This window comes from Drosophila pseudoobscura, chromosome 2, assembly GCF_009870125.1.
Source record: "Drosophila pseudoobscura strain MV-25-SWS-2005 chromosome 2, UCI_Dpse_MV25, whole genome shotgun sequence".
In the NCBI taxonomy this organism is placed as follows: domain Eukaryota; kingdom Metazoa; phylum Arthropoda; class Insecta; order Diptera; family Drosophilidae; genus Drosophila; species Drosophila pseudoobscura.
The window spans coordinates 19850880-19877411 of NC_046679.1; the positions used below are offsets into that span (position 1 = coordinate 19850880).

At 37.0% G+C, this 26532-nt stretch overlaps 1 long non-coding RNA gene across 2 annotated transcripts; it reads right to left on the minus strand.

Annotated features, from left to right (window-relative positions):
* Window positions 1–18784: 18784 nt before the first annotated feature.
* On the minus strand, window positions 18785–20668 carry LOC26532465 (uncharacterized). Of its 2 annotated transcripts, XR_001451800.2 has the most exons (4): window positions 20576–20668; window positions 20323–20517; window positions 19210–19300; window positions 18785–19140 (listed from the first exon to the last, which is right to left on the minus strand). It is a non-coding gene; the product is annotated as an uncharacterized lncRNA (long non-coding RNA). The 2 variants fall into 2 exon arrangements; XR_004468472.1 differs by having other exon boundaries at window positions 20323–20607.
* Window positions 20669–26532: the final 5864 nt, after the last annotated feature.

Sequence of the window (26532 nt, forward strand, 5' to 3'; positions counted from 1 at the left end):
TTCATATTTCTTATAAACAAATTATCCAATTTATTACGCAAGCCGTGAAATAGTATGCATTACCTAACCACTTCTATGGAGACTGGGTCATGGAAATCACTTTTCTGGTTTTTTAGGGAAACGCCAAATGAATTTGATTTGATTATGTTTTCGTGCGGTTTAATTTGCATTCCTGATCTTGAATACAAACAACATGAAGATCTTTCCATGTGTGCTTGTTGGCCTCCTCGTGAGTCAGGTAACGCCTACAAAGGATCTATAACATTTTTCCCAAACTCTGATATTCTAATATTCAATAAAGAATTGTGTTTAGCTCAACAACAGGCAGCTTTCTTCACTACATTTTAACACATCAATGATTCACTTAGAGCAAAACAGTTTTCCCCCTCTTTGTTAGACTAGTTCCGGGTCCGAACCCCTTCTATCCAAGTTCATTGTCGGTATATGTACATATATCTTACTGCATGTGCGGGCCATTATGCAACAGCTTGGAGCACATACTGGAACTGGGATCCAAGCACGTCTTGTAACATATGAGCAGACATCAGGCATAGGAATGTTAGCTTTTTGACTGCATCTGGACCGGGAATTCCAGGGAGTTCCTATCTCGCGAATAGACATAATTAATGAGGCACCTGACATGGCCCGAATGGAGGTTGCGGCCAATGCAAGAAATATAAAAATAAAGAAAAGGAACTTGTTTAAAATCGCGGAATAATGTGGCGAAATCGTAGTCAATAAAATATCTGCCATCACACTTTGGAATAGCGAGTTCTGTCTTTTTTAGTAGCTCAAACATTCCAACTGTTTTCCATTTCGGGAACCTTTTTATACCCGATACTCAAAATCAGTATTGGGGTATATTAGATTTGTGGTAAAAGTGGATGTGTGTAACGTCCAGAAGGAATCGTTTCCGACCCCATAAAGTATATATATTCTTGATCAGCATCAATAGCCGAGTCCATTGAGCCATGTCTGTCTGTCCGTCCGTCCGTCTGTCCGTCTGTCCGTCCCCTTCAGCGCCTAATGCTCAAAGACTATAAGAGCTAGAGCAACGATGTTTTGGATCCAGACTTCTGTGATATGTCACTGCTACAAAAATATTTCAAAACTTTGCCCCGCCCACTTCCGCTCCCACAAAGGGCGAAAATCTGTGGCATCCACAATTTTAAAGATACGAGAAAACCAAAAACGCAGAATCGTAGAAAATGACGATATCTTCCAGACTACGGAATCTGAATTGGATCGTATTATTATTATAGCCAGCATCAAGAAAACAAGTTCATTTTTTCTCGCCCTGTCTCTCTCTAACACACACGTAGCATAGGCGGCTTTGCTTAGAATAAAACATTAGCGCCTAGATCTCAGAGACTATAAAAGCTAGAGCAACCAAATTTGGTATCCACACTCCTAATATATCGGACCGAGACGAGTTTGTTTCAAAATTTCGCAGATTGCAGATTTGAGAAAACTAAAAACGCAGAATCATAGATAATGACCATATCTATCAGGTTGCTGAATCTGGATCAGATCGGATCATTTTTATAGCCAAAGGAAACAAATCAATTTGCAGTGGCTACGCAGCGCCCGACGTCACGCGCAGACTGATTTTCTGTCTCTCTCGCACGCACAATTATAATAACAATTATTCAAAAAAATCAAAAATAACAATTATAATAACAATTATTCAATAAAAATCAAGAATAACAGTTATAATAACAATTATTCAATAAAAATCAAGAATAACAGTTATAATAACAATTATTCAAAAAAATCAAGAATAACAGTTATAATAACAATTATTCAATAAAAATCAAGAATAACAGTTATAATAACAATTATTCAATAAAAATCAAGAATAACAATTATAATAACAATTATTCAAAAAAATCAAAAATAACAGTTATAATAAAAATTATTCAATAAAAATCAAGAATAACAATTATAATAACAATTATTCAAAAAAATCAAGAATAACAATTATAATAACAATTATTCAAAAAAATCAAAAATAACAGTTATAATAACAATTATTCAATAAAAATCAAGAATAACAATTATAATAACAATTATAATAACAATTATTCAAAAAAATCAAAAATAACAGTTATAATAACAATTATTCAATAAAAATCAAAAATAACAATTATAATAACAATTATTCAATAAAAATCAAGAATAACAATTATAATAACGATTATTCAAAAAAATCAAAAATAACAGTTATAATAACGATTATTCAATAAAAATCAAGAATAACAATTATAATAACGATTATTCAATAAAAATCAAGAATAACAATTATAATAACAATTATAATAACGATTATTCAATAAAAATCAAGAATAACAATTATAATAACGATTATTCAATAAAAATCAAGAATAACAATTATAATAACGATTATTCAATAAAAATCAAGAATAACAATTATAATAACGATTATTCAATAAAAAATCAAGAATAACAATTATAATAACAATTATTCAATAAAAATCAAGAATAACAATTATAATAACAATTATTCAATAAAAATCAAGAATAACAATTATAATAACAATTATAATAACGATTATTCAATAAAAATCAAGAATAACAATTATAATAACGATTATTCAATAAAAATCAAGAATAACAATTATAATAACAATTATAATAACGATTATTCAATAAAAATCAAGAATAACAATTATAATAACGATTATTCAATAATAATCAAGAATAACAATTATAATAACAATTATAATAACGATTATTCAATAAAAATCAAGAATAACAATTATAATAACGATTATTCAATAAAAATCAAGAATAACAATTATAATAACGATTATTCAATAAAAATCAAGAATAACAATTATAATAACGATTATTCAATAAAAATCAAGAATAACAATTATAATAACGATTATTCAATAAAAATCAAGAATAACAATTATAATAACAATTATAATAACGATTATTCAATAAAAATCAAGAATAACAATTATAATAACGATTATTCAATAAAAATTAAGAATAACAATTATAATAACAATTATTCAATAAAAATCAAGAATAACAATTATAATAACAATTATTCAAAAAAATCAAAAATAACAGTTTTAATAACAATTATTCAATAAAAATCAAAAATAACAATTATTCAATAAAAATCAAGAATAACAATTAAAATAACAATTATTCAATAAAAATCAAGAATAACAGTTATAATAACAATTATTCAATAAAAATCAAGAATAACAGTTATAATAACAATTATTCAATAAAAATCAAGAATAACAGTTATAATAACAATTATTCAATAAAAATCAAGAATAACAATTATAATAACAATTATTCAAAAAAATCAAGAATAACAGTTATAATAACAATTATTCAATAAAAATCAATAATAACAGTTATAATAACAATTATTCAAAAAAAATCAAAAATAACAGTTATAATAACAATTATTCAATAAAAATCAAGAATAACAGTTATAATAACAATTATTCAATAAAAATCAAGAATAACAATTATAATGTAACGTCCAGAGGGATAAAGTATATATATTCTTGATCACCATCAATAGCCGAGTCGATTGAACCCCGTATGTCTGTCCGTCCCTATAAGCGCCTAGGGCTCAAAGATTATAAGAGCTAGAGCAACGACATTTTGTATCCAGACTTCTGTAATATGTCAATATTACACATACATTTCAAAATTTCGCCCCACAGGAGCCGGAAGGGACCTCCACAAAGGACGAAAATATATGTGGCATCCACAATATTGACGATTCCAGAAAACTAAAAACGCGCAATCATAGAGAATGACCAGATTGCTATCAGATTGCTGAATCTGGATCAGATCAGATAATTTTTGTAGCCAAAAGGAACAAATCAATTTGCATTGGCTACGCAGCGCCCGACGTCACGCTCAGACTGATTTTTAATATTTAATATTAATTAATATTAAATTAATATTAATATCGTTTAATATTAGCGGCGTCTGCCGGAGGAGAGCCATACTGATTTAGTATCGGGTATAACTGTAGAGTTGCGGTGTCCGCAGCAACTCACAACGTTCCCCCTCGTTTAGGTTATAGTTTTCCCTTGATCTTTTGCATCTCTCTCCATCCGTTTTTATAGGACTCGAGCTACATCGGGCTACATTTTACATGCAGGTCATGTAATCAACTTGTCCGGCTAGCATAGTCGGATATAAATGTGTGTGGAAGAAGAAAAAGAAGAAATTCCAGCAAAAAGATAACATGAAAAAAGGTCTGATGCTTTGACAAGTGACGCTGTTAACACTTTTTCAGGTCACGGACAGAATACGGTTCATGTTGTAACAGGATTAAAACGGTGCAGCACCTTAACTTTTCTTCAGGAAAAACAAACATAAACTTGGCAGGAGGACAACGTTTTTTTCTCAGTTTCAGCCTTCTGTTCTTTCTTGTTCCTCTTTCCTCTCTGTTATATGTATAAACAAGCTGAACATTTAAAGCAAACAGAAACGAGGGGGAACGTTGTGAGTTGCTGCGGACACCGCAACTCTACGGTTATACCCGATACTAAGTCAGTATGGCTCTCCTCCGGCAGACGCCGCTAATATTAAGCGACACGACAAAGAGTGCGTGCGAGAGAGACAGAAAATCAGTCTGAGCGTGACGTCGGGCGCTGCGTAGCCACTGCAAATTGATTTGTTCCTTTTGGCTATAAAAATGATCTGATCTGATCCAGATTCAGAAATCTAATAGATATGGTCATTATCTATGATTCTGCGTTTTTAGTTTTCTCAAATCTGCAATATTGTGGATGCAACAGATTTTCGTCCTTTGTGGGGGCGGATGGGGGTGGGGCGAAATTCTGAGATATACGTTTTATAGTGACATCTTAAAGGAGTGTGTGTACCAAATTTGGTTACTCTAGCCTTAATAGTCTCTGAGATTTGTGGTTGCCTCAGATTTTCGTCCTTTGCGGGGGCGGAAGGGGGTGTGGCGAAATTTGGACAGGAAACGGTCAAGGTCCGATATCACAGGAGTGTGGATACCAAATTTGGTTGCTCTGGCTTTTATAGGTTCTGAGATCCTTGAACTCATATTTTACAATTGGCAAAACCGACCATGAAACCTGTGTGTTAGAGTGAGACAGAGCGAGAAAGAGTGAAATTGTTTTCGTGATTCTGGCTGTAATAATTATACGATCTGGTTCAGATTTTGCACTCTAGAAGATATAGTCATCTTCTACGATTCTGCGTTTTTAGTTTTCTCGTATCGTCGAAATTGTGGATGCCACAGATTTTCGCCCTTTGTGGGGGCGGAAGTGGGCGGGGCAAAGTTTTGAAATATTTTTGGAGCAGTGACATATCACAGAAGTCTGGATCCAAAACATCGTTGCTCTAGCTCTTATAGTCTTTGAGCATTAGGCGCTGAAGGGGACGGACAGACGGACAGACGGACGGACGGACAGACGGACAGACAGACATGGCTCAATCGACTCGGCTATTGATGCTGATCAAGAATATATATACTTTATGGGGTCGGAAACGATTCCTTCTGGACGTTACACACATCCACTTTTACCACAAATCTAATATACCCCAATACTCATTTTGAGTATCGGGTATGTAAGATATGAATATTAGTTTATAAGATTTGAATATTAGTTTAAGAGTTACTCATCGATAGTATTATAAGAAATACCAATGTACCCGATATATCGATACTTGTCCTCGACAAGTATCGATATGCCAACACAAATCAATTGATATACGACAATGAAGACAGAAGAACATATAATAAAACCGTGCTATTAAAAGTTTACATATCAGGTGTGGGGTTTGCCCAAAAAAAAAAAATAAATAAATAAAACTCTGCGATGAACTATGCAGACATAAGAGCGAAAACCAAAAGTGAACTTAGCGACATATTGCGTAGGCAAAACGTATATTTTGATCAAGATGCCAACATACACCAATTACGTACAGCAGTGAAAAAAATCATGGAAGACACGCATAAGCTAGGAAATACGGCGCCAAGCGCAGACGAGACTATGCAGGCAGACATTTTTGCAGTCCCGGTTGAGCGCGAGATAGACAGAGACAACCGTAGTGCACAACACGCAGTAAAAGCGGCGCCAGAAGAACATGGTGAAAATGTGCAGAAGGCTCGAGAAGCATTCATGCCGCGACAAGACAACGCTTGTTCGAAATTGACCATGCGATCAGATGAATACGAAGAAGAATCGCGCCGTTTGCAGCAGTTGGAACAATTGTACGTTTCTCGCAAGCGCTTAGCTGATCTCAAATTAAGCATATTGAAAACGGAGAAAGAGGCTATGGAGTTGGAAACGCCGAGAGATTGCATCGACTTGACACACATTGAGGCGTTGATGCGTCCATTTTCTGGAGATGACGACCAGGCTGTAACCAGTTGGATAAGTAACTTTGAGGACATTATGAATTTCCATGGTGTATCCGAGTCAAAATGCTGGATATTAGCGAAGCGGCTGCTAGGCGGATCGGCGAAGGCGTACATCGACCATGTGGCGCCTTTGACTTGGCAATTGATGCGAGCAGAATTGCTCAACGTCTTTGAGCAGAAAGTGACAGCGTGGGACATTGGAAAGCGACTGGAGGCACGGAAAATTGCAAATAATGAAAGCGCATTGCAATATTTCGTCGCAATGTGCAGCATAGCGTCGCAAGCAGACATGGCCACGAGCGATGTGGTCAAATTCATCGTAGAGGGACTGCAGGACAAGACGGGCATGGCAGCATCCATGCTATACTGCACCACACTCAACGAGTTGCGTGACAAGATGGTCACCTATGATAAGGTCAGAAGAGCTCCTGGCGTCGTAGCAATTCGTAGCGAAGGTATGACAAAGGGAAAACTAAATGTGAGTATGGCAGTTGGGCAGCAGCAAGGTGGTGGCGCAATGCGTTGCTACAACTGTCGGCAATTTGGGCACGTTATGAAGGAATGCAGTCAGCCAAAGAGACCGGATGGAGCATGTTTTAACTGTTGGAGTACCAGCCACCTATATTCGCAGTGCCCGAAACGAAAGATGGCCACTAGGGTAGCTGCAGTTCAAGATGAGGAGCGACCAGGAGAAAAAAACAACGACGAGTTAGCGGCTGTCCAGTCAATCACTTTATGACTTCCGTTTGGTGAACAAAGAGGCGTCAGTATTTTTAGTCTATTTGATACAGGTAGCCCAGTAAGTTTTATTCATAAGTCTTTGATACCGAAGTCGGCTATAGTTGAAGCCTATAATGAAGTTAGGAAATACTATGGACTAGGAGGACAACCAATTCCCATATGGGGAAAATTTAAGTGCCATATTGAATTTTGCACAAAGAAATATATCGTTTTATTAAACATCGTAGATGATAACATGCTGCCTTTGCCGGTATTGTTGGGACGCGATGCCCTTAAAGTTATTGAAGTAAAATTAGTTCATAAGAAAAATATCAATGCGAAGCAACACACACCATTAAGTTCGTTAAAGCAAAAAGCTATTAGTTTAACCTGCGCGTCTTTATTCACCGAAAGTAAAAATAATATTAACATAAGACTATATGATAAGTTAGACGGTAATCAATCAGAAAGAAGCGAGCTAATCAAACGTTGTAATCCATTTAAAAATCAGACACAAGAAAACTCAAGGAATGACAAAATGGTCATCGAGAATATGAATCAAGGCGACGAATTCAGTAACTTTTGTGCGTCGGTAGAGATTGATGAAGAGGAACATATTAACGTAGGTTTCGAATTTGGCCCCACTATTGCAGAAAAGTGTAGGGAAGTTATTAAGACATACTATTTACACAAAGAATTTGACTTTAAAGCACCACCAAAGTATCAGATGCAGATTCGTGTAACAGAAACAACACCATTTCATTGTACTCCGCGTCGTTTATCCTACCATGAGAGAGAGAAAGTAGCTGAAATAGTAGATGATCTGTTAGAAAAGAAAGTAATCCGTCATAGTGAGTCTCCTTATGCTTCCCCGTTGGTCCTAGTAAAAAAAAAATCAGGAGAACTTCGAATGTGTGTCGATTACCGTGGTCTGAACAAACGAATTGTTAAAGATAATTTCCCATTGCCCCTTATTGAGGACTGTCTTGAGTTTTTAGAAAACAAGTGCTGTTTTTCCATTATAGATTTGAAAAGCGGGTATCATCAAATAGGCGTAGAAGAAAAATCAGTTCCGTATACATCGTTTGTGACACCGCAAGGACAGTATGAGTACTTGAGAATGCCCTTTGGGTTAAAAAATGGATCAGCTATTTTTCAAAGATTTATTTCGGAGCTCTTGAGAGACTTTATTAGGAACAAAAGCATTGTAGTGTACATGGATGATATATTAGTAGCGACTAAAACAGTTGAAGAACACATGGATATATTAAAAAGACTATGCATTCGGTTTAGCGAGCAAAATTTAGAGATAAATTTAAAAAAGTGTAGGTTTGTCAATCGAAACATCGATTTCCTGGGGTATAAAGTTAATCAAAACGGAATAGTTCCTAGTGATTCCCATATTGAGGCCTTGAAAAAATACCCAGTCCCTCAAAATGTAAAAGCACTGCACTCATGCTTGGGATTCTTTTCGTACTTTCGACGTTTCATGTTGTCATTTGCGACGACAGCTAAGCCCTTGGTGCAGTTGTTAAAAGAAGGTGGTCCGTTTCCTATGAATAGAGAACAGGTGAAGACGTTTGAAACTCTTAAGAATGCGTTGGCAAATCCTCCGGTATTAGCCATTTTTAGCCCAAATAGAGAAACGGAAAAACGCAAGTTCATACGGTTATGGCGCAATACTGATGCAAAGACAAGATGATGGGAAGATGCACCCTGTGTCCTATTATTCTGGCAAAACAACAGAAACAGAATCACGTTATCATAGTTTCGAACTAGAGACATTAGCTATAATTTATGCATTGAGGCGTTTTAGAGCATATTTGGAGCATAGGTCCTTCAAAATAATCACGGATTGTAATTCGTTAGTACAGACGTTAACCAGAAAGTCAATTAGTCCTAAGATAGCACGGTGGTCCCTAGAGTTAGAGAACTATGATTACTCCATTATGCACAGACCTGGGGCCAGTATGGCGCACGTTGATGCGCTGAGCAGACAAGATCAAGTGACGAATATGTTAGAGGATGGTTATAGAGTCAAATACGGTTTAGAAAAGTCTAATTTAGAAAAAGATGATAGTAGAAAGCATTATACAAGGAATAGTGTAAGTAGAGACAACCCTAGTAGTGAGCATAGAGGTACCGTAGAGAACCCTGTGATTAAGTGTAGAGAATTAAATATCAGTAGAGAGCGTAGTAGTACAGTAGAGAACCCTGCGATTGAGTGTGGAGAATCAAGTGCAGTAGGAAGTAGATTGGGAAATAGGTGGAAGTCTGATGATAGAGAGAACCTTGGTAGTGATTGTAGAGATAACATAGAGAATAGTGAATATAGGGAAGAGGATGGATCGAAGATTGAAATTAGAGATTTGAGCCAATGTAGAGGAAGCGTTAACGATGTGGTGGGGGGAGTAAAGTACATTAGTAGTAGGAATTCAGATAAAGTGAAAAAATGTGTTGAGGATACAGTAGAGAGGGACAAGTTAGAGTTTCAGGAGGAAAGATTACTAAAATCATTGATAGTTGGGGTAGTAGGTGCAACGCCAGAAGATGTTGATTTGATATTGCAAACAGAACAGATGCGAGACAAGGAAGTAGTTAGGATTCGAAAAATGCTAGAGGATGGAATTGAAGTAGATTTTGAAATGATAGATGGTATTGTTTACAAGAGGAGTTGTGAAAACAAACTATGTTTCTATGTACCAATGTGTATGGAAGAGCAGTTGATAAGGCGGTCACACGAAAAACTAGGACATTTGGCCGCAGAGAAGTGCGTGAGTGACCTTTTGAGGACCTACTGGTTTCCGTCAATGAGAAGTAAAGTGGCAAGGTTCATCAGAAACTGTCTACCGTGTATACTACACTCGATGCCTAAAACAATCCATAACAGAACGCTCCATAGTATCCCAAAGTCGTGTGTTCCTTTTCATACCCTACATGTTGATCATTTGGGTCCATTGCCGAGTATTAGATCTAAGCGAAAACACCTCCTTGTGGTAATAGATGCATTCACTAAGTTTGTCAAATTGTTCCCGGTTAATAGTACCAGCACGCGGGAAGCGAAGGATGCCTTAAGTAAATATTTTGATTTCTATAGTCGCCCTACTAGGATAATATCAGATCGTGGGACCTGTTTCACCTCGTTAGAGTTCTCTAGTTTTCTGCAGGAGAGAGGGATAGAGCACATTAAGGTAGCTACAGGTGCACCGCAGGCGAATGGCCAAGTGGAGCGGGTGAATCGTGTTCTTACTCCTATGTTAGGAAAACTGTCAGAGCCCCTTGAGCAAGCCGATTGGTATAGGTTGATGAGCAAGGTAGAGCACGCCATTAATAACTCCGTTAACAGCAGTACGAAAAAGACACCTAGCACATTGTTATTTGGAATACCCCAGAAAGGACCCGTTGTAGATGAATTAACCGAATACCTAGAGGAGAAGTTAGCGTCAGAACTTAGAGAGTTGGAAACTATAAGAGAAATAGCAAGTGAGAACATACGGTTGTCGCAGAAAAGAAATGAGAAGATGTATGCCCATAAACATAGAGCCCCATTAAAGTATGAACCTGGTGACTATGTAGCAGTCCGGCATGTGGACACAACACCGGGGATCAATAAGAAGTTCGCACCAAAGTATCGAGGACCGTACAGGATCAATAGAGTTTTGGATAATGATCGTTATGAGGTTGTCGACATTGAGGACTGTCAGTTGACGCAAATGCCATTCCGAAGTATACTAGAACCAGCAAGGCTTAAACCCTGGGTAGAGTGTAATGATAAAACCATGGTCTCATGTTGTTAATCGATGAAGTAGTATGTAAAGTAAGACAATACCGACTAAGAAATGTTTAACCAACTGTATGCCTTAGTGTGTAGATCGTGGGCGATCTGTAGTCAGGTTGCCCGAATGTAAGATATGAATATTAGTTTATAAGATTTGAATATTAGTTTAAGAGTTACTCATCGATAGTATTATAAGAAATACCAATGTACCCGATATATCGATACTTGTCCTCGACAAGTATCGATATGCCAACACAAATCAATTGATATACGACAATGAAGACAGAAGAACATATAATAAAACCGTGCTATTAAAAGTTTACAGGTATAAAAATTAAAGATTCAAAAAGTTGCTGCATCTGCCTTAAAACTATGTATGTATGTATGGATACATTATATCATTAATTTTTAGCGTCATTGCATACAATAATCCTGTTTAAATTTCAATCAATCATTGGCTCTGTAGACGCGCTTGCATTTGTCAGCCATAAAAATAATCTTTATTATAATTTTTCTTGTTAAATTTTGTCAAAAACAGGCAGTGGCAATAAACTCAAACAAAAAATCTTCCTTGGCTTGAAAAATTAATATCTTAAAAAACAGGTTTGAAATTTGATATAAATTTATTTATACGTAGTTTGAAGCAAATTGAAATAAAATTCATTCTGATATAATGGGAAAATTATCACTAGAAGCTCTATGGTGCTTGTCTGACAAATTAAACTTTTTTACACGCCACTCTGATACACACTTTTTTTGATTATCACAGCCACATTAGCTGGATGGATAAGCCCTTCTAATTTTAGGAAACAGAAAATATATTCGGTTCTCTAACATACATTTTTAGCACTCGAAACGAAAACTCCAATTTGGTTTTTTTTCTGTATATTTTTCTCACATATGAATTTTGGAGTCAATTCGTCTTTTAGTATTGTAGTTGTTTATCGCACTGTACCTCGCATAAATTTCCATTCCCAGAACAAGCTAGAAGAGAAAACCCATCAAGCACTCAGCCATTTTTTTTTAGTTTCCGCATAACTCTCTTTATTCTTAATGAAATTTTTCGACTTGCTGATGGCCACGACCAAAACTACTCAAAATGCAAATTGAATTAATTAAGTGGAAAAATATTCATAAATGGTGTCAGAAATTAGCGCAGCTTTTCCGTTATGCATCTTGTAGATAATTATCTCTGTTGTCCAGCCATCCATGGCATGTGCTTTCTGGGCCAATTAACTTCTAGCGAACTTGTCAGAGAGCCATGTTCTCACTTTCTTTTTGGCACTTTACAGCTCAAAAGGTGAACTGGAAAATATATAGAATCTGTCATTGGAATTTGATGTGCAGGGAGGACACATGGCCTACCTTAGATTGATATGGGTCCCAAGTGAGTCTGAAATAGAAAGGATAAGCATTGCTTAAGGCTCTACAAGTTTCTTCTTGCTGATAATAATTCATAAAAGTTCCAGACTTTGCAATTTGAACTCGTTTGTTTTGTATATCAGTGACACTGCGAAGAGAGTCTTTTGAATAAATCTTTCAAATATTCCTTTGCTTCCAGTTCACTGCAGTGGAAAAGTTCTGTAGGAACTAAATTTAAAATTGAGTTGAGTGTGTGCTGCCGTGACTGAATAATTTATTGAATAACTGATTCAGGCCACAAAAACGGCATCTAACCAACAAGGCAATTCATTTTCAGTAGCCAACCCCAAAGGGATGCAGAAACTCCAACCAACGTGTTAAGTTTAAGTAAATTAATGCGCCTCTATGCGGTAAATCCTTTTGTGTTTGCGAGAAAATTAAAATTGGCCACAGAATATCTAAAAACCACAAAAAATGGGTCTATGGATCTAGGCCATTTTGTGTTATGAAAGAAAAAAGAAAAGTGGAAAAAGGGAAGATGATTCTAGCAGAGTTAAGGTTAACAAAATAAAACCAAATAAGGTGAAGGCCAAATGTTGCCGACATTTGATAGATATGAGAGTTTATAGCTAGAACGTACAACAATCTTTTTCTATATCTTCTAAGTTTTTTGTAATTTTAATTTGTTTTTGAGTAAGACTTTAGCCGTAATGCAATGCAATGGCTTATGCATCTTGGACTAATAAATTCAATAAAGACTCTCCATCTTAAGGCGACACCTCGCAGACACCTCAAACAGAGGTAAGACCATGCTGTTTATGAAATTTCAGACACTTTAAGAGGGCTCTACATTGTCCTTCAAAGAGGCTCCAATTTATATCTTGTTAAGAGGCGTTCTTGTGTTGTCGTTCACTTTTGCCAGAGATTATTTACAGTACTGTTGACTTAACCTCGGAATCCCTCAACTTGACTGTTAAAAGCACTTGTGATTCATTTTCTTCGCCACAAAATGGTTAAGGCATCAAGTTCCACAGTTTTTGCACTCTTGAGATTTTAATGCCAGGCCGAGCAGTTGATTACAGAAATCGTATATAATCTCTGTTTACACTTTCTTTGCCTTAAAGTGCTTGAACTTAGTCTTTATTGATTGATTATAATCTCTAATTATAGAAGAATCAACCGCATTACAAAGCAGACTACACTGGACTGTTGACAGGTCTTTAAAAATAAGGTAAATTTTTAAGTGGACTGGTATTCGGATTTTCAACGTAGACAATCAGTAAAAAAAAGCAGGCTCAACAAAAGCACGATTTTTATATAAAAGTAGAAGAGGCAAAAACATATTTTAGTTCATAAAAACCGCAACACGGATGCAAAATGTATATTTCATTATCTGAACAGTGCACAACAATGGAGACTTAGGAACAGCAGGAGGAAAGGACCCATAAAAGTCCATGACATTAATCGCCGAGGTAGGTACTTTTTCCCAACTGAGAGCCCAACCTGTCCCAGATCGTAATGGACCTGACTTTGACTTCTGACTTTAAGAGATGGATATTGAGCGCCGTCTCCTGGGACTTGAATAGGAAAAGCAACCTTTGGTAAAAAGTTTGTGACCACAGAAAAAGGAAACAACCGCTCGCCCCCTTTTTTCACTGGTTCCTGTTACTCGACAAATTTTGATTAAAATGCCGTCAACAGAGCAAGTCAACTTTCAACGGAACAGATTGAAAAAACTGCTGGCAGTCAGGAAATTGTGTTTCTTTCAGGTACATAGAAGGCTGCAAGCATCTGAGTGCAACTTTTCATGCCTCTGCTACTCTGGTGATTATTCAGTCATTTAATTACATTTAATCCTTTTATTTTAGTGTTTCAACTGTGCTACTTTCGTATACACTCAGTTTTTTGTTTAGGTCTTCAATTTGATCAATTGAATTGAAAGTAGTCTGCTTACTTACTAAATAAAGCGAATTCCGGTACAGGGAGTGCTTCTAAAAATGTCATTCATTTACATTAACAAACTCGGGAACACTCGAACGGCAGAGACTTTAGAATGGGGTGGAACAATTAAATTTATGGAAAGAATTTACATAATTTGGCGAAATTAGATAAATGAGGAAAATGGTTGCCATTAATTCGTTTTCTTCCCCATAATTTTCGAAATCTTTTTAACATGACTTAAGGTTGTACGAACAACATAGGGAAGGGCAGTATTCTACCAAGGACGTGTGCATTTTTCTGATGGTACACAGAGCCCATCCCCATTGGAAGCAATCTACTTAATGTATATTTGTAAGAAAATTTACAAATTTTCCTTCAGCACATGCCTCTGCATCTGTATCCTTTCATCTGCTGTGCAAATTATGAGAAAATAGTCCAATATTTCATCAGCCCTTTTTGGGGGTTGCCTTTTGTTCTTGAAGGGTGATATATTTATCCTAAATAAAGGGCCAAGCATTCCCCAGTAAGGCAACCACCAATACACAGACGCATCTTCCAGTTCATTTGCATAATAAGTACACCCTGCTAGACAGCGGTATGGTCGTCATTTGTCAAAAAAATGTACATTTCTTATACATTTCTTATATACATTGGCTATACGATATGCGTGAACGATCTCGCTCCATGTCTATTAAATATGGAAATGGTCCAAATATCAGAATATTTCAGGTCAATTTCCTTTCTGGAAACACACGTTTTGTGGCTTAAATTGTGGGAAAGCAAAGCAATTTTTATTAAAGTGTACGCTGCACAGCCACAGTCAGAACAAACAAAGTCAAAACACAAAGTCCCGAAAAGAAAACAGCGGCTCACAAAGAAGGCGACGCACACACAAGATGTGACAAAAAGTGTGAGGATAATCGAAGGTCTTCTAATGATTTATAATTAAATGTCCTACATATTTGGCAAACAAATCGAAACCAGTTCCGTCTGAAGAGGTGCCAAATGTTATTTCTGTAACACTAACCTCCATTCTGGTCATGTCAATTGCATCATTAATAATGGCCATGCCAGCAGCTGCCATTCCTCAGACTGCTGTCAGCTCATATATAACAAGACGTGTCTAAGAGAGGGGTGTGGCATCCGAGCTCCAGTATGCGTTTTGCTCATGTCTTTGAGTAATGGGCGAAGTACGAGGATCCGGCAGGAGATTTTCTGACAATGAACTCGGAGCAAAAGAATAATGATTCAAGGTTTAAAAGAGGCAAAAAGTGTGTTGGTAAGAGCGTTAAAGGGAACACATATTGCAAAGTAGCCAGGAAGTTCTTAATTCCCTGATTTCGTTTACCTTTAAGGCATATTAAATTAAATTTAAATTAGGGTTTCATTAAAGGTCAGCAAAAAAGCAAGAAAGAAAAAAATCAAAAGATTTGTGCCCTAACAAACATCGCCATATCCTTTTTCATTCGTTAGCTTTTCTTTCTGCCATTCAGATTATATAATCGACAAATATATCAAATATTCAAACGCTCAACACATAAAGGAAAACACCCTTTAACTTATCAAGCCAATTCGTTTTGTTATGTGGCAGCAAATAAAGGTTGCCATTTTCAATCTGCCACCCATCAATGATGTCAAGCAATCGCAAACAAGGTGGAACTTGGAAATTCAATTGCTGTCACGAAATAAACTCAAATAATAAGCATAGAAAATCGTTTTAAGCCCCTCGAAAAAAACCTTGCTAGAGGGAAAAACGTCTTTCGCATCGTACTTCTCCAAGAAGGGTAACTTTTCCAAATCGTTTTGTACTTTGAGACATTTGTTATCAGTCCTGAAATTACAAAAAAAAAAAGATGAGGCAATCTAAAGAAGAATCTAATTGTGATGCATTCACAAAAAGAATTAATAAATGCATTAAACACCAGTCATAATATGCTCTCAATGCTTCAAGTGTTAATTTTCAATGGTTCATCTGCATATACATATAACCGCAGTTATGTTAATGGCATACTTGTGAAGATTAAATAGTTATAATTTAAGGCTCGAGTCGGATGACAGAGCAGAACACACAAAGGAGGAAACTTCATGGATGCTGGCGAACGCACTGCCAGAGTGACAGACTGTCGCGATGACACTTGCAGGCAACAGCAAACGATTCATGCATTCATTCGAGCTGTCCTCACACTGAGATGTGAGTGTCAGACCTCTTCTTTATTTTCTTGAACAAGTAACATCATCATAATAGAACAGATTGTGACACGCACAAGATGCTGCTCTGCAAACGAGATTGGAAACATTTCTCCAGAGCTCTGTCTCTAGGAGAAGTAGCAAAGATATTGCAATCACCGTTGTCAAGTTCAGTTCCCGATGTTAATGATGATGACAAACGCTGTCACCACCTACTTGACGTTGAAGCACTCGCGACTGAGAGTATCTGTGAAATGCCACGACAGGGAAATGTCATTGGTGTGGGGGCGTAAGCATGCCACACATTTTAACATATCTGACTTGTACAGAAACTTGTAACAATAATAGCTTCGCCACCATACTCGTATATGCAATGAAATCCTGGTAATGGCTGGAAAAACTTAGTTTCATTTTAAAATTGTATCCAAATAATTGGGGGTTTTATAATCCATTTCCTAGAATTAGGCAAATATCTTTTAATTTATATATATGTATATTCTTATTTTCATATCCATATTTTATTCTTAATAAATCCAGGCTCAAGAGAAAAATCGAAATTCATGCACATTCATTCAACAAATTGTTTTTTCATGACAGCCAAATATGTTTGAAATCGCCTCTTGAAATGTACGAGGCCAAGGACGTAATCGTGGTCGGAAAAGTTACCCCAACAATTATAACTGTGGATAAGCCTCAAACACGAATAGTTTTAGGTCACGTGTGGACTAAAAAGAGACTTCGTTTTGCTACGTGACTGATGGTTATTCTAGCTAACCCATCGTATACGTAATAAACCAAACGCCCCCCCCCCCACAAATCAAGCCCACAAAATTGCCGAGAGCTTTGATTTCTTTTATTTATTAAAGAAGGGGTTCTTGTTCTACCTAATGGGAGCATGACATTAGTCAGCAAATTGAAACTTAAGCACGGAGAAATATTAATAAACTTGTAATTGGTTTATATATATGCTATAAACACGTAAAAATATGTGGACGACTGAGAAATTTAGAGAAAAAATGAGAAGAATTCCCTCTGATTATATTATTATATTTTATTTTGTTATATGTAGTACCCCCTGATATTATTCGGAAATTCTTTCTATTATTCGCATATTATATGCTATAAACACGTAAAAATATGTGGACGACTGAGAAATTTAGAGAAAAAATGAGAAGAATTCCCTCTGATTATATTATTATATTTTATTTTGTTATATGTAGTACCCCCGATATTATTCGGAAATTCTTTCTATTATTCGCATTGTCGATGGACCGACCCCCCACAGAGTCCCTTCGTCACTTCACAGACATTCAAGCTGGGACTGACATGTTCAGTGGTGATTTAACCGCAGACAAAGTGGGCACTGAATCCGTCAAGTGGATGGTGACAGGAACACAACAGACTATCGATGTCTTCATTATTTTCGACAATGTGTCCCGGAACAGAACTGATTTGATTTCAACGATAGAAGTGGGAATGGATTACCCCCAGGGAACAACCGCTGTTGCTGCGTGTCAAATGTCTGAGAACCATGCTCCAATTATGATGACGTTTCCATTCTTTGACCCAACATTTGCCGTCATATCCCATTGTTCGTGACTGTCATAAATTAGGACACCATCCGTATTTGCTTTTCATACTTACTTTAATGCCCCACTTAATTTCGCCTCTATGCGATCCCCTTAAACTTTTCTGCCATCCCCTATTGAATTATTCAGATTATTTTGTCTTGGTATTTTTAATATTCAGATCAGCGTTAGGGCAGGTAATAATGCTAAGTTAAGTTCTATAAAATCTGTCTCGAAGCCAACCAACGAATCAATTTTCCTCCCAATTATACACAGGGCTTTGCTAGAAACAAACATTCTTCATTCAACAGCAAGGATACTGTGAACTTTAAGGGATCAAACCCTCTAAAAAAGATGACCCTTTCACGGTCAGCCGAACAGGTGGATTGCAATTCAGTGGTTTACTAGTAGATTACTTAAATTAAGGAGAACGCATACAAAACGATAAGGACTGCTGGTCTTTAAATTCCAGGCCCGAATTGCCCTAGTTTCCCCATCTCATTTGAGGCAACTGCTGTTCTCCCTCGAGCGTTCGGGCTTTTGTCAGCGTCTCCTGTTTGAACAACCCAGTGAAGTGACTCAGACACAGGACGTAAAAGATGTTGCTTTGCTTTGGCAGGCTGTTAGTCATACAAAACGGTTGTAAATGCAGCGAACAAACAAACCGAAGGGCATCTCCACTGTCCCATTTCTGGGAATCTAAGCTAAATTTCGGTTAGTAATATATATGCATTTTCAGAGGCGAACAACTGTCTAGTAAAAATGCTTGCTTATCGTTACTAACATAAAATAATGATATATGAATGCCTTTAAATTATCCAACAATTCTTAAAATTTATTTCATTCCATATGCAATAGAAACACACACAAACGTAACTGTTAATCATTTTTCTGAGTGCACCGTGCGTATACGTTGTGTGGAACGCATGAGTCATTTGGGACCTGCTTGCCATGATGGAGTATCTCTATTGGGTTCCCTCTCTCCCGTAGTCCCATTCATTGTCCATTCTTGTATGCTCATGTTGCCTGCCTATTGCATTGCTGCCTTCTATTATTCTCTGATTCCATTTATGTCTTTGTCTCGTACTGTATGCTTTTATACACATTTTATTATCACATCTGGGGTCCCACAAAAGGAAGCCCGTATATGGGAGCTTGCTCGTATAGCACCTCTGGTTCTGAGTTAGATTGAATATGAAAACCTGTTATGGCTCACTGTAAGTTTTTATTTCCACTTCGGCTCTTACCTTCTGAATAAATGGCAAGATTGTGGTTGGAGACTGTGAAAAATTAGAGAACAGTCCGAAAGATTGCTCCGAGTTTTTTGTCAATGTTTTTCTTTAGTTGTCATTACGATTGATTACGATCACGGAAGGGGATGAAATGAATCGATTAATTTATTTAACTAAGACCTAATTCTAGTCCGTAGTTTTGAAGATAGCTCCCTGATGTTGAAAAAAACACATTCCAGACACTTCTTTAAGCTGTGGCAAAACTTTCCATTTAAATAACTGTGCCTGGCAACTGTCTCTGCCGCCATCATCGTCAGTGGCAGTCATGAGCACCTCGATACCGTTGCATATTAAAAAAAACTGTCGAATATGTAAGCCATTAAAATGTGATTAGGATGGCAGCCCACATGCCTTGTCAGGTCAACATGAACATGTTTGAGCCCTGTTCGAAACATCCCCAAAAAAATTACTTCAGGTTGTTAATACTTTTGGCTATTAATGACGGAATAGGTATGCCTAAAGAGCATGTCCCGGCGTTATGCTAGAAAAGTGAATAATTTAAAATAAAAAAATCCCTTTACTATTTTCAACAAGAAGAGAAAAGTAAATCACAAAAGGCCACAAGGCGTATGTGTGATATTCTGTATAGCCACAAGTTCTGTGCATTAATGTGATGTGATCTTAAATGATCATACTGTACCGACTGTGATTGAACTACTGGAACTATTGAGTTCAGTTAATGCAATTAAGTTCTGTGAAACCAAAATAACATATAATAATAATAATAACAAAATTACATATAATAACTATGTGCAACTGTAAGAGTTCCAATCCGCTTTAAGCTATTAAAACATTTATCAAATGAAATTTGTATCCATTTGCAAATTAGTCAGTAAGCAGTCGAATGAGCTGCCAAGCACATTTTCTTACTCTGCTCTGGCTGGGCGCCAGTTTGAAAAAAAAGAATAAATCGGAAACAGAAGTCGATGGCGCCTCCTTTCTTCCTCCGTCGCTCCTCATCTCTAGCCAATTAAGGGCTACTTTTTGTTCATTTTCTTTACCATCTTTCAACATTCAGTTTTGTAGACTCAGTCTGGTATATGCTCTATAACTACCTTATATACATACCTACATTCCCACTGTGTTTCGTATCCCGCCAGGAGACTGCCATTGTCCTCTTTTAACGACCATCGATATTTCGTTGGAGAAACTACTGCAGTTTCTGCTTAGTTTTGTGGCTACGTCCTGGCTTCGTCCCAGGGACAATCGAATGAGCACCGGAGGCAACCAACCAACGACTGGACAGTCAACTTCCTGTGGCAGCTGACAAAGTCAAAGTCAATTATGGAAGAGCTATATCTATGAGCAAACAAACAAAAACCTTCATCGTTGTGTTGTTTGACAGGACATTAAATTAGTTTCGCAAGCTAGATTGAACAGTTTCAGACCCAAATCCCTAACAGTTCCCTAATTTGATATTTAAAGACAAAACCCCACATGACGTAAATTTAAAATTAACTGCAAGTTATGCTTCAATGATTCCTTCAATATTCCACTAAATTTTCGGGAACTCATTGCTAAATTTGTATTGAAATTCGGTCAGAGAGGAGAAGAATGATTGAGCGACCTTCATAATAAATATGCCTATGGGATAAGCCCCTTATACATTATGCAGACTATAGCTTACCATTTTCGATGCCCAGCTATCCATGGGATGTGCTTTCAAGGCCAATTAGCTTCTAATGGCTCTGACTTTTTATGGTCCGTGCTCAGCTATTTTTTTGAGAACCTTTTACCACACATAGAAATGGTGAAAAAACAACAACAATGGAACTCTGCCCATATCCTGTGTTGACCAGGGAGCTTACATTGAGTTGGGTCCTCGATAAGGATTCCATGTGAGTGTGGAGCTAGTTGCAGTAGTGCTTTTGGCCATGCTTCCATCTATAAAGCACTCAAACTTTTCTTCTAGCTGTTTAAAAGTTTTCAATCAATGTGGCGACATCTGAGGCCATTTATACGGTTTCGTGGGAGTATTTAGGGGATTGAATATTAATTTCACGCATATGAGACTTTTGCCTATTTGGACGTTCCACTATACATATAACCCACTTTATCAAATCGAAACCTCCTCATGCTCTGTCTGGCAGGCTAATTTAGACGTTGATGATTGTATGATGCAATGCCTTCAGCCTGAAAAGCCATTGACATCAATTAGATATACTCGTACGAGAATATATGTGGACGTCTGTGCAATGTTCAATGACTCTCGACCGCAATCGGTTGATTGCACCAATATCGATGCCCGTCTCGCCGTGTCTGCCTCTGGATGCTGCCATTGTGTGTGCGTCCCCTTTTTTTCGTTCCACACTTATACACTTCAGTGGTCAAAAGAGCAGCGCAGTCTGGCCAGCAAGTGAAAGTGAGAAGGGCAAATCCGACACAATTCTCAGTTAGCTCCGTCGAAGAACTTTGAAAAAGACATTAAATGGTTGGGATTTCCATACTCTTTTGCTCTTCTTGAGAACAATCTGCAACATTGCAACTGGGTCCTATCAAATAATCCGTGATTACGTGTATTCCTGCCCATATGACATTTTTTCTGTTTCATTTTTATTTCCATGTTTTACCCCAAAGTTCCTCGGCTTGGCTTCGGCCTATGACATATAACTTATTGAAGTGCCTGCGGAAGACCTTCCAACTCCGAAAGTTTTCAGGTCACAAAAACAGGGTCTAACCAAAAAGGCAATTAATTCTATACAGCCAAATACAGCCTTGCGAGCGAGCTCTCCTCTAAGGGAGGTCGAAATGCCAACGTGTTAAATACAGTTAATTAATGCTCCTCTATAGAGGAAATTCATATGTGTGTATGAGAAAATAACAGTTAGGAATAACAGCCTAAGAGCCTGGCTATTTTGTGGTCTGAAAGTTAAAGTTGTCAAAACGTTTCACTTTTCTGGCTTTTTAATTAAAAGAAAGCAATTGTGGAGTGCTGGGTAGAATACGGCCAAAGAAATTCAAGCTCAAAATTCACCTGGAAATTCAGTGGCAAATGCAACTCTGTATATACACTGTATATATAGAGTAAAATGGAAAGAGTTTAACTTTTTCGTTACACTGCATTTGAAGGGACATCTATTTATGATAGGGCGTTTTCTTTCAACCATGTATTTATTGAATAATATATTAACAATATCCTCGCCAATGAAGCTGAGAACGCTTACTACAATTCTGACCAAGATTCTGTGGCCTAAAGGGAAGTGCCTGCTTAAATCCATAGCTCTCTATATGATAGGCCATTTGGTTGGGAAACGGATTGATTTAATTGCTCATAAACAATTTTTAAATAACAACAAATAGTGCTGTCCAATAAATTGCGAATGGGAATGGGAAGAACCACCTCCTGCAGAAAAGGGCACAAAGAGCCCCGCTTCTCCATTGAAAATATGAAAAATGGATTTTAATAAACAATTGATTCCAATATTTAACATGGAAACAAAGAAGGCACCCGAATTATACAAAAACAATGAACTCTACCTTGTGTTACTTTAAAAAATTGTTTAGAAATACAATCTCTTCAATACTATTAATTTACAAAGAAGTTAAGGCACGACAAGACCTTCCTTCCAGCAGCAGAAAAACTCCCCGCTTAAAATATTCATTTTGAAAGCAATAAGAGCCCACTACAAGTTAGTTTGTTTTAGATCTGAAATGCAAAACTAATTAAGGCGTGCTCCGAACAAATAATGAACTTGTACAAGTTTTTTACTTTTGTTTTTCCACAGCTGGAATGAAAAAGCAGGCGAAACTTACAGCGAATTCTAAAATACCATTGAAAATGCAGAAAGTTGTTGCCATTTAAGTGAAACTTTTGCAGTAAGACGATCCACAGAAGATGACAAGGGGAAAGTTTTTCAATAAGCGGCCCTGCCAAAAACAAGCCAAAACCAGCCAAAGCGAGTCCAGTCAAGGGGATAATGTGTTGAAGAAGAAGAAGTTAAAGAGTTTTAAGTTGTGGAAAAATACATGAAAGTCCGAGATGACCGTCTTCTAGAGACAAAAAACCTTAGAATTTATGGTCAGCCATACAAGTACATAATTGAATAAGCCATAAAAAACTTCAGTCTATTTGGGATTGAATATTGTCGATATCATAATAAAAGTACTCCCCCTTCTCTGGGTGGCAGCCAAGGCCTCTATCATATGTAGTGAGTAAAATCGAACTACTATCGAAGCTGTAGTGGCTTAGTTACAAAGTTAAAACCTTGATGTTCAGAGATGATGCGGCAATAAAGGTGACATAAGATAGATGTTTCCATATATTTTTAGTTAATTTATTCACTTTATTTATTGTTTCCAAGTTTACTGTTCATATTAAAGGGAGTACACAAAAAATACACAGAGCGACAATAAAATGCTGTTTGCCAACAACATTTTTTAAGTAAAAAATACCTCAATTTGGTTTTCAACCGCAGTTGATACCTATTTTCTAGGTTAATGTTTGTTTGGTGTTTTTTTTTTTTTGCTGCATGAGATTTGGTTGTATAAAGAAACCACATCTAAATTATGTTCCGATTATGCTTAAAATCGCTTTAATTATTTCGTAATTAATTATTTTCACTCCAATCAACAGCTTGGCAACCATTTTGAAACAGACCGCAAAGAATTTTAGATACTTCATACATTTTTTTACATTTTTAACCCCATCGTTAGTTACATTTTAGTAATAAAATCCGCTACAGGGAACCAAAATATTTCTTTATTACTTTTTAAAACAATGGACTGCAATGGAGATGGTGGATCAGAAGGTGATTGACATTTTTGTAAACGGCGCACTGTCATAAAAGCAAACTAAAAAGCCATTGCTAAAATCCGTCCTTCTCCTCACTTCGACCCCAATCTACTCATATTTCAGTGACTGCTACCTGGCTCAAAAAGGTGCACATTGAGTGTGGTATCCTCGGCCAAAGGTAGACTTGGAAAATTGTGCAAAAATGTCTGCGACCACAGAAAGAGTAAACTCTACCTCCTACACCTCCTTCTTTCGTTCCTGGCACACCAAAAAAGTTTGCTTAAAATGCCGTCAGCAGAAAAAAATCTAGTCTGAAAACGCAATGAAACAGATGGCCACAAATGGTGGTAGACGGCAAATTGGGTTTATTTAGGTCACGTAGCTGGCTGAGAGAATTTAAAGTCTCAGCTTCTGATACTGCATCGCCTGTTTTGATGGTTGAATGGAATGAAAAGTTGAAAAAGGAATGAAAGCTTTCGGTATAATGGAAGGTCTCACCTGGTCCAGAAATACTGGCTTACAAAATAATATAACAGAGTGATAATTTTATTGCTTTATCCATATATTAGGGGAATAGTACTACAAGCCAATATTTATGTGACGTACTCTTCATAACAATGATTGATATTTTATAACAAACCCACTTATCCCACCACGCTTAAGGTCACTTATTACCCTTTCCGACGTTGTTTCCTTGTTTGCTTTTAGCTTTTTATTGCTTTAGAAAAACAATCTCTGAACCTTTATTGAATTTACGAGGCCTCAAAGCGGGGTTCACGAAACCTTTTTCAATATCAGCGTCGTTACGGTTCCGTTGAATTTTTGGGGCATCTAATGTCGGACTTTGCCCCATGAGAGATGAAAAGTGTTTCCCAACTTTTGTTTATTTCCCCAACGTCAACTCATTAAATTCATTAAGAATTTTTACTGGCAAAACCATTCCTTGCTTTACTTAAAGTCAGCATTATTCTATACAGAATTTAATGGATAAACTTTAATATGCAAACAAAATAAAAACACGTTTTTTAAAGTCAAAGAATAATCAAAAGAACCCAAAAATGAACAAGGACAATTGAATGAAGCACACGGCACAGGCCCAGGCCCAGGCCCGGCTAATAAAAACCGAATAAATTTACATAATTATTCATGCCAAAATTCATTAACACTCGACGGGCACATGTTTAAGAGGAAGGTGGGTTCTGTGGGCGGTACTGAGGATTTTAATAACTGCGCGACATTTTGTTGGAATTAGGTGGAAATGGCATTGGGGGGTTGTCCCTTACCGGGGAATGGAAAGACCGAGAGAAACTTACATTTTAATGGCGGCCATTTGCTCGTTTTCATCTCCGAAACATTTTAAATCCTTTTTTGTTCCACGTAAATCACGACAAATCTTGAGGATCTCTAAGAGGCGACATGAAAATTTAAGGCAGAGTCTGTTTCTCATCTCCGTAGAGTGTAATATACGCAAACCACCCGCTATGCAGGCAATCTATACGAAGTTTTTGTAAGCAAATTCGCCGACTTCCTATTTCCGAAACCATTTCCTTCCGCAAGGTGGGAATTATGGGAGAACACTTCATCAAACCTATTTCAAGGCTTGTCTTTCGTTCTTTTAGGATGTGAAGTTTTTCCTAAATTAAAGGCAAAACATTACCCAAATAGGCCAACGCCCAGAGCCACAAAATTTCGTAAATCACAGGAGCCACAAGCGTGCCTGCCCACTTGCCCGCTCATTTGCATAATGCTCTGGTCAGGTATGGCCACTTATTTGCAGTGGCCGACGACCGTGCTTGGTTTTCCCTTAAAAATCTTCATTTGTCAACAATTTTTCATTTCTGACGACGCGTTCTCCTATCTACCAGGAAATTCAATCGTTAGAGGTCTGAATGTACACGACTTTTTATTTCTCTGTACTCTTTTTCTCTGCACTTCTTTGGAGCAAAAGGTAGAGGCGGAAATAAAGTTGTCACCAAGTCAAATCGTTTTACATCCACTTAGCAGGAACTCAACATTGCCTTCACTGGCAGCCCCGTATAGTAGAAGTGAGTTTTCTTAGTTTTTCTTTATTTCCGTTCTACCTCTCTGTCGTAGACAATGCCATTGCCCTGGGCAAGATTCTATTACAAACATTCAGGAATTGGCTTAGTAACTGTCATAAAATGCAAGTGGCATTGGATTTTGAGCATGGAAGCCAATTAGCACCAGAATATTTAGGTGTAAGGCTAATTTTCAAAAGAAATTTGATAAGAATTAAGTGAGATCGAGCGAATGAAATGGACCATTCCAACTGGGCTGTAAAAACTTTGAAATGGTCTGAAAAAAATGATGAATCTAAAAAAATAAGTAGAACAATATTTTTCCAGAACATAAAAAAACACCAAAATAGCATAAACAAAAAACAAAAGAGGAACAACGAAATTCAAAGCTTTTAAAAGAAGAATGGTTGCAGAAAGTTTACGAGAGTAGTTCAAACGCAAAAGGGAAATACATAAGTCGTGCCCACTGACTTCTGGGATTAAAAAGAAAAGAAGAAAAACTATAAG